The sequence below is a fragment of the Lepidochelys olivacea genome (assembly GCF_965140295.1).
Source record: "Lepidochelys olivacea isolate rLepOli2 genome assembly, chromosome: 15".
NCBI classification, from domain to species: Eukaryota; Metazoa; Chordata; order Testudines; family Cheloniidae; genus Lepidochelys; species Lepidochelys olivacea.
This window is the reverse complement of record NC_140425.1, coordinates 18266501-18278789: the sequence shown is the minus strand read 5'-3', so window position 1 is coordinate 18278789 and position 12289 is coordinate 18266501.

Below are 12289 nucleotides of genomic sequence, written 5' to 3'. Positions count from 1 at the left end.
GAGGGAGACACTTCGCAGTTACCAAATCACCCAGAGCTGCCTGAAAGTGTTTATTCGCTACACGTCCCTACGTGGTCTGCGCCGACAGATCACTGGGGGCTTTGCGTTTCCACAGCGCCAGCGGGCAGGAAAAGAGCAAACCGAGACGCTGGGCGAGGGGACGTGGCCTGGGGCAGCGGCAGAGCGTGGGGGGTGCCACTTCCCTTCCCCTTCCCACTGCTCTTCTAAGAGAAAAGGGGCTTTTCAAAGGGCTGCCCTCTTTCGCTGCCGCCCTTGTTACCTGGGTTTCCAGGTGGAGGTGGGGGCAGATCTGGACTGATGTGTGTTTGCTTTCGCTTCTAGGGGGTGGGGCAGATCTGGACTGATGTGTGTTTGCTTTCGCTTCCAATGCGAAACGAAACCCCCGCAGCCCGGACAACTCCACAGCCTGGGGACCTGCAGAGTGACCCTCCAGCGCTCCTCCAAACTTGCTTCCCCCACTCCCGACTGGGCAATGCGGGCTCTAGTGACAATGCCGTGAGATGTGTGTGTGTGTGTGGGTATGCGGGGGGGGGTGTTAATTTTCGTCTTCTCTGAATATGTCTTCTGTCCTAGACACCGAGGGCAGAGAGGAATTAGGACGCCCCCGCCCCAGCAATCCACAGCTGTTCCATGTCCCGAGCTGGCTACTTTCCAGGCAGGGCGGAGCAGCGGCAGGACAAACGGGACAGGCCGCTGGGGAAATAAGCCCCTCCCGTATCCCCGAGTGGATCTGGGCCCAAACCTGCCGCCACGGAGGTTTGCAATGGGCGCAGGCCGTGGACTGTGGGGCCCTGCTCCTGGTGGACAGAGCTCGGTGCGTCTCTTCACTGCCCCCGCCGGAGAAGGGCAGCGGGGGAGGCTGGCGCCGCTGGTTTGGAGGGGTCCGGCTGGCGTCTGCTATTAACCCGGTTCGGCTCCGGGCTGGAAATCTAAGAGCTGGGGCCGGGCGCCCTTGTGTGACTGGGGACGCTGTGTAGGCGTGTGTGTGTGTGTGACCCAGGCTTGCGGCAGCCCGGTGATGGGCGGTGCTGGAATCTCCTGGGAAAACACCTGGTTCCCGCTGGGACCAAAGGGGATCGACCCCAGCCAGCGCCGGAAACGGCCCGCTCCCCCTGGCTGGAGCCTTCCAACCCCCGGCTGCCAGGTGTGAGGCGGCCGGGCTGTCAGCTTCACACTAGCAGCCCGCCGCGGCTCAGCGCCGGGGCTTGAGTTACTGGTGTGAAAGGCTCGGGAGCATCCGATGGTTTCCGATCCGCCTGCGCTCCGCGCTTGTCCTGCCCAGCCCTGGGCTCCATCCAGGGCTTGATGGGGGCGGGGGAGAAAACGGAGCCGGACACGTGAAACGCCTGGACTCCTACGCTCAGCCCCTGTGGACCCGCACTTGCTGTTTTCCGTTTTGCCCACAACGGCCCCTTGTTCGTGTAAACGCTGCTCGGGGGTTCTCCGAGATTATCACCCGCGCAGGCCAAGGTGTGTGACATGGTGAGAACTGCCCGGGGCCGGGACACTTGTCAGGAGATCAGAGGAGGAGGGGGGTGGGAATGGGCTAGTCGGCGGGGGAGGTGGAAAGTGCTTAGAGTCACCCCCCCCCCCGCCCCCATTCCTCGGGGAAGATGAATGGCGTCCGGACAAGGCCTCGACCTGCAAGGGAAACTGGGGTAGGAGCAGATGTTACGCTGGCAAAGTTTGTCTGAAACTTTCCTAGCGCAGGCTGCAGCCATTAACTATAGGGGGGAAGGTCATTTGCTGTGGGGAAGTCGATTGGCTCGGATCTCAGTTTCCTGATCTTTAGCAAAGAAAGCCCCTGGAAACCCCCCTCCCCCCAAAGGTTGCGACGTTTGCTACACGCCCCGCTGCCCCTGCGTCTTTGGGGCCCCTTCACACCCGCCTGCCCCTGGGCATGACCAAGGGGTATTAGTGGTGTGAGGCAACCGGGAGAAGCAGCCCCGGCCTGTCACCCCAATGTCTCCGCCACACGTGCGGCTGGAAGAAGGGCCTGTTCTCTTTCCAGGCTGGCCCGTCGATCCTGTGTCACACTCTTCCCCCATTTTCAGCCCATGTGTTTAAACCAGCCCCAGGTATTTCGACCTCTCCAGCGCCTTGAGGGTTTCACGTCTGTTTAAAGCCCCAGCGACTGGGACGGATCGGGCATCACACACATAAGATCCCGGGCAGAAGGAGCTCGTGGTATCTTGGTTATTGGACATCACCTAAAATGCAGCCAGGAGCCGGGGCAGGAGGGCTCAGGCTCTTAACGAATAGCTTGAAACTGGCGGGCGCTGGACTGAAGATGCGGTCTCTGTGCCCTTGCATTGACACCGACTGATTTAACGCGAAAGAAGCGGAATGTCCTGCAGGTCTCTCTGCCTGTCGGGCACACAGGGCCGAAGCCTGGCAGGGCCTGGCTCCTCTCCCCAACGAGCCTGGTAACAGATCAGCGAGTTCCGAACCCGAAAGGGTGCCGGTGACGGGGACAAGCATTTTACACCAGCCGGCACGGACAAGTCCTGTGGGCCGCTTACATCCACTGGGGGCTTTTCTGTGCTCTGTGAAGGATTCAGCTCAACGCCTCTTGCTCCCAAGTCCCGTTGGCAACTCTGCAGCAGCGCCCACGTGGTCAGGATCGGGCCCGGGGCCGAAGGCCAGCTGGCTGAAATCTTGCGTTAGTTCCCTGCGCACACAGCTGGGGGGGGTCCGACATAAAGGGGCCAAGCTCACAAGCAGGCGGTCGGGATAGTCTGTCACAAGCTTGCCGCTGAGTAAGGCCCTGATCCCTGTCCCCGTGGACATCGATGATAAAACGCCCTTTGGTTTCAGCGGGAGGAAGATCGGGTACGTGCAGCTCCGGGGAGCGCTGCCCCGAATGGATGGCCCAGGCCGCAACAGGAACCGACTCGCGCCCGCAGGTGCCTCCGGATTTCCCCCTCGGGACTGCAGCCCCTGTCTGCCCGGCCCAGGCGACTCGCTCGCTTCCGAGCTCTAAGTGGGTGAAGCAAAACCGCAGCCTGTGGGTGGCTGATGCGGGGGGAGGGGTGTCTGAAGATGCGGGGGGAGCCTGCCCCTGAGATCAGTCGGTCGCAGCGCGCTCAGCTGGCCTGTTTCACTGAGCAGCGTCCCTCGCTGGGGCGAAGGCCGGAGTTTTCGCTGCTGCCCTGCCGGGTGGCTAGTGGCTCGGACTTCATCATCCCCGTGGCCCAGGAGGGGGCTGATCGCGAGCCGTCTCAGTGGTTCGCCTCTGTTTAACCCCCCCCCGCCCCAAGCCCAGCAGTGAGATCCTGCTTCTGCAGCCGGAGCCGGGCATTTCCCCTCCCTGCTCCACTAACATAAAAGCTGGGGCGGGGGTGGGGTGGGGGGAGAGCCCCCTGAGCGCAGCTAAGCTGCCATCGGCCTGGGGGATCCAGGCAGCAGGCTACAGTCGATGCCCATGGTGGGGACGGAGCAGGGACAGCGCCTTCCCAGGGCGCCCCCGGTGCTGCCCCAGCTCGCTGGGCACGGGCAGGTTACCAGGCGCTCCAGCATGTGGGGGTTCCTCTCCCGCAGGGGCTGCCCATCGGCTGTTGCACCAGAGCAGTCATCAGGGCCTTCTTAGTAAAGAACCGCAGCCCCTTTGCCACAGTCCAGCCAGTTTGCTGGGATTTGTGGCAGATCTTTTCAACAAATCCACATGCGCCCTGTTCCCCAGCGCAGTGTTCACAGAGAAACCTCTCCCATCCCAAAAGGCGAAAGCAGAAGTTAGAGTCTCCTAGCGAGAAATGCCTGGATCCCCTCTCCCCCCCGCTCTATCTTGTGTCTCTAAAACTGTCGTCCAAGGTGAGCGATTTTGTTTAACATGAGGCGGTGGGACTTCCCTTTGGTGGCTGGACACAGGCTGACGATTAGCGGAAGGAATTACTGGACCCGAGGAGCTAAATCCTCCTCGCAGATGAGAACAAACTGGGCTGATCTAGGAGTCTGCTGGGGAAAAACAAACGAACAAACAAACAAACACCCCGAGTCCATTCACACTGTTCAGAGCCAGTCACTCATTGAGTGTTAGAAGCCAGGCTCCAGATCTCCTTCTTTCATTTCAGTAGGACCAGGATCGGGCCCTAGATGTTTCCTATTGAATACTAAGAGGTGGCTATTGAGAAAGTCCAGCCCGCCCAGAAGTCTCCCCAGCCTGCTTCTCCTGGCAGGTCTGACTACCTTCTGTCGGTCCGCACACGCAGTGCTCCTCCTCCCCCTTTGTCACCCAGGGAGACCAGGTGCAGTCCCACCCCGGAGTACTGGCTGGCTCACAGAGAACTGGGGCGGGGGGAAGGCAAAGCCAACGTTGTCAGGGGTCAAGAGACTTGGATAACAGACCCTTCCCAAGGGCTGCAGCTGCTTAGGGCCTTTGTTGTCCTCTGTTTCAGCTCTGCTCTCCTGTTTTCAAAGGGGTGCGCAGCAGGGTCTCCAGAGCTTTGGATGAGCTGAGATCAGACTGAAATCTAAATCAGCGAGTGGGCCAGATCCCAGCCAGATATCAGTGGGCATTGGCTTTGGTAGAGTTACTCAAGAGAGACCAGTTGAGGATTTGGAGAAGAAGGGGAGTCAATTGACTAATGTCCAGTCTGATCCAAGGCCCTCTGAAGACTCTCCTTGGACCAGGCTCTCACTCCGGTGACCTCCCAAGCACCTGGCGATGTGTATGTCTGGCACTGACAAAAAAGTGAATGCAAAATATAAGTATTTTGGGCCCCAAAGTGTTGCTCTAGTCTTTAAATGACAATAGTGCCTGGGCTGAGAGGGCCAGCTACACACAACTTGGGTGTGGGCCACCTGGTGCTATATGGTAGCTGTGGCATCCCACAATTTTTGTTTTCTCCAAATACTTGTCTCCCCTCACTACTCCCTTCCCTCCCCACAATATTTATTATGATCAGAGCGTTCTAAAGTCTTTTAAAAAGCTAGTTACACCACTCGCTCCTATATAGCCTAGGTCAGACATTAACTGCTCTGTGTGTAAAGAAATTCCACCCAAATCCCTTTCAGACCTAACCCCGTCTGTAGCTTTGTGCCCTCTAATTTCTGTATTTGGCTCAAGACCAAACTGTCTTGCACAGCTTCTATCCTTTCCATTCTCTTGAAAATTGCATGGAAAAAATGACTTAAGCAAAATGAAATGAGACACCTTTATTCCGAAATAAGTGTCTACCCACTGAAACAACAAAAGGGGCGAATTCAAACTTAGTTATTTCTGTATCAGAAATGGACCAGCTTCCAGACACCACAAGGTTCAGCCTGGGTGTGGGATGGCGGGTTCCTGATAAATCCTACTGTCAGGTTAGGTTACTGAGAACAACAGTAACATAAAGCTGTTAGTTATAGCTCGAGCATGTCACCAGCGCAGATCATTTTCAGGCCATCAGCGAGACATTGGCAGATTGAAGAATAGGGGAAAAGGGTCTTTTTTACATAAGGAAAAAAAAGTGTTTTAACCTAAGGTGTGAATTTAAACACCTTCAGTTACAGTGCAAATCCCTGTGTAAAAAGAAAAGGAGGACTTGTGGCACCATAGAGACTAACCAATTTAGCTGAGCAGAAGCTTTTGTGAGCTACAGCGGATACAGACCAACACGGCTGCTACTCTGAAATCGAATCCCTGTGTAGACACTCTTAGCTTGGTTTAAACCAGGCTTAGTTCAATTTAGCTTCAGTTGATTAGGCCTGGTTTACACACACTTTATACAGCAGGACCTCGGAGTTACCAACACCGCAGGAATGGAGGTTGTTGGTAGCTCTGAAATGTTCCTAACTCTGAACAAAACGTTCTGGTTGTTCTTTCAAAAGTTGACAGCCGAACATTGACTTTATACAGCTTTCAAACGTTGCTATGCAGAATGAAATTGAAACCATCTTAATCTAAATGGAACAAGCACAGAAACCATTTCCGTACCTTGGCACATCTCCCCCCCCTCCCCACTTTTCCTTTATTTTTTAGTAGTTTACCCTTGTCTCTGCTGCTGCTGACTGTGTACTCCCTGTTCCAACTGAAGAGTGTGGTTGACTGGAGTTCGTAACTCTGGTGTGGGTAACTCTGAGGTTCCACTGTATTAGTTTAGCTAGTTCTCTTCGGTCAGGGATGCGATCTGTCAACCAAAACAGTTCGGCTGATACAACTTGTAATTTGGACACAGCTATGTTGGTATAAAGGCACCTTACGGTAGCAGAGCGTCTTCTTCCTCCCTCATGGAATAAACTACCCTGGTGTAGGCACCTATATACCGGTATAACTGTATCCACACTAGGGAGTTTGTACTAGTTTAACTAAACTGGTATAAAGAAAAGGAGGACTTGTGGCTCCTTAGAGATGAACACATTTATTTGAGAGTAAGCTTTCATGAGCTACAGCTCACTGTATCGGAAACCTGTAAACTGGTATAAAGTGATACATCTTGTCAGTGTTGAGAAGACCTTCGGATCAGGTTTAAGCTAAACCGAAAGAAGCCACTCGTACACTGAAGTACGTGTCCACATGGGTTTGCACTGGTTTCACTAAATTAGTTTAACATCTGATTTGAGTTAAAGTGGTGCAACTTCCAGGTAGATAAGTCCTAAGTCAGAAGGAGTTTCAGGTTGGATGTTTGTTCCGGAAGCCCCCCCCCCCCAGCCAGTTTATGTGGCTTTGCAATTACATATGACTAATTTAAGAATGTTTTTCTTTCCCCTGTTGCTGTGTGAAACATCCACCTTAAGCAGGGAAAACTGAAGATAGAGAAGCAGCACTCAAAGGTCTGTCAAGTGATCAAAGTGAAACCGAGAGAACACAAAGACCAAGAGGATTAAAGACAAACACAGAAAATAGAGACAAATGCAGTAATGCCAGGTGTTAATTCAGACTAAGGGGTAGGAGTGGGGACACAAGAGGGTTTTTAAGTTGCTGGGTGTCCATAGCATTCCAAATCTTCTGGGAAACTTCCATCGGGATCGGAATAGAAAGTGCTGGCTAGTAGTTAGAGCACTGAATTAGGAGCCAGGATTCCCAGCAGTGCCACTGATTCCTGGGTGACTGTGGGCAGAGAGTTTATGTCTCTGCACCTCAGTTGGCCCTCGTTGAGCAAGAAATGATAATATCTAGCATCCAGTGTTATTTGTGAGACTTGCATGAGAAGCTTTGTATAAGAAAAATATCATTCATAAATAATCTGAGGGCTGAACTTTCTCACTAAGCTTGTCATTTACACTCGTGTGACAGACGAAGAACAAACTCCGCATTAGTTTGTGGGTTCCAACATTGTGTCAGAGTAACAGCACATGTACACTACAACCAAAAAACAATCATACAATAAAATAAACGTGAATAATCTCCTTTCTTGTGGCTATTCTTATTGCAAATAACATTGCAAAATCCTACTCCTTCTATGGACTTGGGTGAACTATGCATTTTAAATGGGAGAATTAAATTATCCATAGATCTCCCCCCCAACCCCCAATTATCCTCATTTGACATGGTCAATTGATCTGGTAAATTTTCAGGAGAATTTTGCATGGCTGATTGCATCATATATGGAATTAATACAAAACCTGGCTATTAATGATCAGCAGAGCTCAGCTGATCCATGTCAATACAAATGACAGAAGCAGCACGGTTTATATGGATCCCACTGGTATAAAATGTCTGTGAGCGGATTCATGGGTATTTCATTTGAAACCCCACAAACTTGACCCCACTACCAGAAGGAGCTGATTGCAAAGTGAACATCAACTGCTTCTTCTGACCAAAACCCAGCATAAAAACTACCCAACTTTATCCCAGAGAATGTTCTTCTTGCATGAATCATGCAGTTGATTATCTGGAGCTTAATCAGCTGCAAGGCAATCAGACTCTCCACTCTCACCACAGGCAGGGCATGCATGTTAAAAATGCTGGGGAAAGTCGACACGTTAGTAGTTTAGCTCAGAGCTAAACAGCAAGCCTTATGAGCAAATGGCCCTCTGTCGGAATCTATGTGGCTTAATAGCTGCTGCTTTTGGTTAAGCAAATAATGTTATTCTGGAAGACTGCGTTAATACTGGATGCCTGTGCTAATCACCACACTGCACTTAGGCTCATTTCCACTGACACCGACAGAATGCTAGCAGGCATTCGGATCAGATGACACGCAACTCTGAAGGTAGTAAATAGAAATGCTGGCTTTGCACATGTCCTTGCGTGTGTGGATGTGTTTGTGCGGGGAGCAGATTCATGGACACAATACAGTTGGATGTAGATGAGAGCCAAGGCATGGAGAGGCGAGAGTAAAATCCAACACTATAAAAGAGTCTGAGATAAATAATCCAATTTATTCTTCCATGTAAAGCACTTTATGCAGAGTGCCATTAAACACTATACAGAGTGACAAAGACAGTGATGTACATGACCCGGGTATTGTGAGGCTTAATGGTTATAAAGGGCTTTGGTTGGAAGGTGTTAGGTAAATGCTAAATATTATTATTGTTGTATCGGAGGAAAAGGGGAAGCGATGGATGAAGATGGAATGGAGGAAAAGGAGAACAAAGAAAACTGCAGCTGGTAAGTGGAGAAGCTGAAGCTGGCTTTTACAGTGAAAGGAGATTTCCTTGAAGCACAGAATAATTGAAGAAGCATTAATCTGCACCTACAGCAAACTGGGAGGATTTAAGGTGAGCTTGGGAGAGATGAAACAGCTCACTGGCTCCGAGGGATCCCGCAGCCTGCAAGTCAAGGGGATGGTGTGGAGAGGAGATCAAGCCAGTAAGAGCAGAGTGAGCAGGTGGGGGAGACGGCAGAGGTGAGGGCAAGAGGAATGGTGAGCAAGGCCTCAGAAGAATTTGTAACCCAGGAGGATAGACATGAATTGATATACATTCAGAGTTCTAGTCTATTCTGTTCTTCTATGTCTTCTTCACCGTAGTATCCAAGCACATTCCAGTAAAGCAGGGGTTCTCAAACGTTTTGAAAATATTTCAGGCTGTGATGATCCCCTCACCCCAAAAGTGACAATCCCTCCAGAGCATGCCAGGCTTACTTCTGTGCTGCTGCTGATGGCAGCACTGCCGTCGGAGCTGGGCACCTTGCCAGCAGCTGCTGCTCTCCAGCCACCCAGCTCTGAAGGCAGCGCAGAAGTAAGGGTGGCAAGACCATGGACCATGGACAACAGCCTTGAGAAGCTCTTCTGGTTTGGGATCCCCAGTTTGAGAAACACTGCCATAGTGCATTAGGCAATGTGATGAACTTCCGTCACATGTGATTCGTTCTTTTTGTTGTCCTCTTCCCAGGGAGAGAGGTGTGTGCAGTGGAGTGTTGCATTTTGGTAGGTTTGGGGGGGAGGTTTGGGGGTGGGAAGCCACTGAAGATATTGGAACATGGGGGTTGAGAGCCCAGAAAATATGGTGATGGGCCCTCTACATCTGTATAGAATAAATAATAAACAAATACAAGCCAATCCTTTGAGAGGCACTGATCACCTGTGATGGATGGGCGGGCATTATAGGTGCTAAGAATCTCTCAGGATTTGGCCTAAATAAGAGCATGGTGCCGCTGTCTGCGATGTGGGAGCAGCCTAATCACAGCACTTGGAACCCCATGATGATTAGGGAGCAGGGATCTGGGGAGTCTGGCAAAGAAGAAATTGCAATAGGAAGAATGGGAACTGATGACGGCATGAATGAACGTTTCAGAAGGAGCAGGGTGATGGCAAGAATGTGTCACAGTAATGACCCAGAAGTGGCAAGAAACAGCAGCTATGGCTGGAAAAGATGGTTTGGAAAATTACGATGATGTCCTACTTGCCCCTACGGTATCAAATTCCAAGGGGAATTCCGGCCTTTGGGGCAAAGTAAGTGAGTTAAGGCGAGTGAAACATGGAGTAAAGAGGACTTTCTTACCCAGAGGGAGTTGTTGTCTAATAGCTACAGCAGTGGGCATGGACTTGACATTGAGAATTCTATTTTTGTCTCTGCCAAGGCTGCATGACCTTTACTTCCTCTTCCATCTACCTCTCTCTCTCTGCCTGTCTCTCTCATATGACCCCCCATTCTCACAGTGTCTGAGCATGTTCCACTTATTTAAAAATAGAAGGAACAGTCTCTTTCTTCTATTCTTCCTGCAGGCTGGCAAAGCGTGATTAGTTGATAGTTTTATGGAGTGGGGAAGGGGAGAGGGAGAGCTTTGCAGGTGTGTTGTGTGCTTATGTGTGGGTGAAGACCCTTGCCTCACTTTGCCAATTTGTAAAATGGGTATATTATTAACTCTCTAATGCACACCATTTATTATTTGTGGACCTAAAAGCCCCGGCATGGGTAAGGCCCTTGCTGTTCTATGTTCTGTACAAACAGGGAACAAAAAGCTGATCCCTGCCTCAAATGTCTACACTGCAGCTGGGGAGGTGTCTCCCAGCCCTGGCAGACAGACTCAGATGAGCTTGGCTTGGCCTAGCACTAAAGACAGCAGCGTGGACACTGGGGTAGTGGCAGAGCCACCCAAACTTGGCACTGAGCTTGAGCAGAGCTAGCCCGAGTCTGTCTCCCCAGGCTGGGAGGCACACTCCGAGCTGCAGTGTAGACATACCCCAAAGAGCTTGCAGTGTAAGTCATAACCAGCTCACAGGGTTTAATAAAACCAGGAGAGATGGCAGAGGTGAGGTCAGAGAGATGCTGAGAGGCCTTGGAGCATTTGAAAACTAGGAGGACAGAAATTAATTGATTTACATTCTATTCTATTGTAATTAATGAATATCTGTAAAGTACTTTGAAATCATTGAATGAACAGTGCTACATATGTGCACAGTATTCTGTGACTCTTCAGTAATAAAATGTGGTATAGCCAGGAAAGAATCAATATGCACACACACGTGTGTGTAAAGGTGTATTCCATAACCCGTTGCACATCTAACTGTTGGTGCAACAGGTTATGGAAGGTACCCATATCCACAACAGGCTCTGGAGTACTTTACAATATATTGATTTCTCGCTGTTGGCGGTAAAGGGTTAGTGCAGACAGTGAAGTGCATGTTTAAGTTTATGAAGGAAATTGACTAAGTTGGAAGCCATAGGTGTGTCTGTAACAAAGAGCCTGTGAAGGCCAGGAGCACACCGTGTTCAGCTAAATAGACTTCAACATTCACTTTTTCATTTTAAAAAGTGCAAACAGAAAATGCACTAAGGACAATACAAACCCTTGAAACTCCCGGCAAATGACAGCCCAGTGACTGTTTACTTTCTTCAGCCAGCTGGCATCCCCATGGGTTTGAAGGCTCTCACTATTCCGTCTGGGCACTTCCTTTGCGGTGGAACACACACTGAGCTGCACCCCGTGGGGACAAGGAGGGGAAGTGAGACAGAGACAGAGAGAGCGCAAGTAGGAGCATGCTACAATAGCAGCAGAGCAGCAGTTAAAGTGCCAGGGTTTCAAAGTGTGCTCGGAACAATAGACTTGCCCTTCGATTTGTTGGCATTGCATAGATCTTGTTTTGCTCTGTGTAAAGAGGTTCTAGATTTCATACAACACCCAAAGAATTAGTGAACTACAAACCACGACTGCTCAGAATAATTGCATGATTTCCTCTACAGGGAAGCAATGTTTATCTTCCGATTGAAACATCCAGGGCTTAGAAGCACAAGGCTAATTTTCAGGGTTAAAAACAAATTCTTTTTTCCCCTTTTATGAATTTAATGACTGGTCAGGGATTAGATCAAAGCAGGATGTGGATTTATGACTGTTTAGATGAAGCAGGCTGTATAACGGCTATACAATGAGTGGGGATGTTAGTATACACGTGGCCCAAGGACTATTCTTGGCTCTATTTGTATGGCTGGAACTACAGAACTCATACCTGTATCTAGTGGACACAAGTGTTTAATCAAAGTATAATTAAAGACTTCGGCCTTCTTGGGGTTTCTAATAAAGTCACTGCTGTTTGTGGGTAGCTGAGTGGCTAAGCAGTTAAACATTTGGGGTGACATCCTGGCTCCAGTGAAGTCAATGGGAGTTTTGCCATTGATTTCAGTGGGCCCAGGATTTCAGCCTTGGGCTTTCGAATGGTATTTAAAACTTAAGGGTGTATTTGCAGCTGCCAGGGTGAAAGGTGGCAGAGAAAAAAAAGCCACGGGGCTGAGGGCACAGGTCATGTTTGATGACTGAAGTAGCCTCATTTAGCAATGATTGAAGTATATCAGTTTGCTTCCAGACACATTCACTAGACTTTGCTATAGACCATCTAGGGCTCAAATCCTGCCATGCTGGGGATGTAGCTTCCCACACTTTGGCACTTGGCATGGTGTAGTTGCC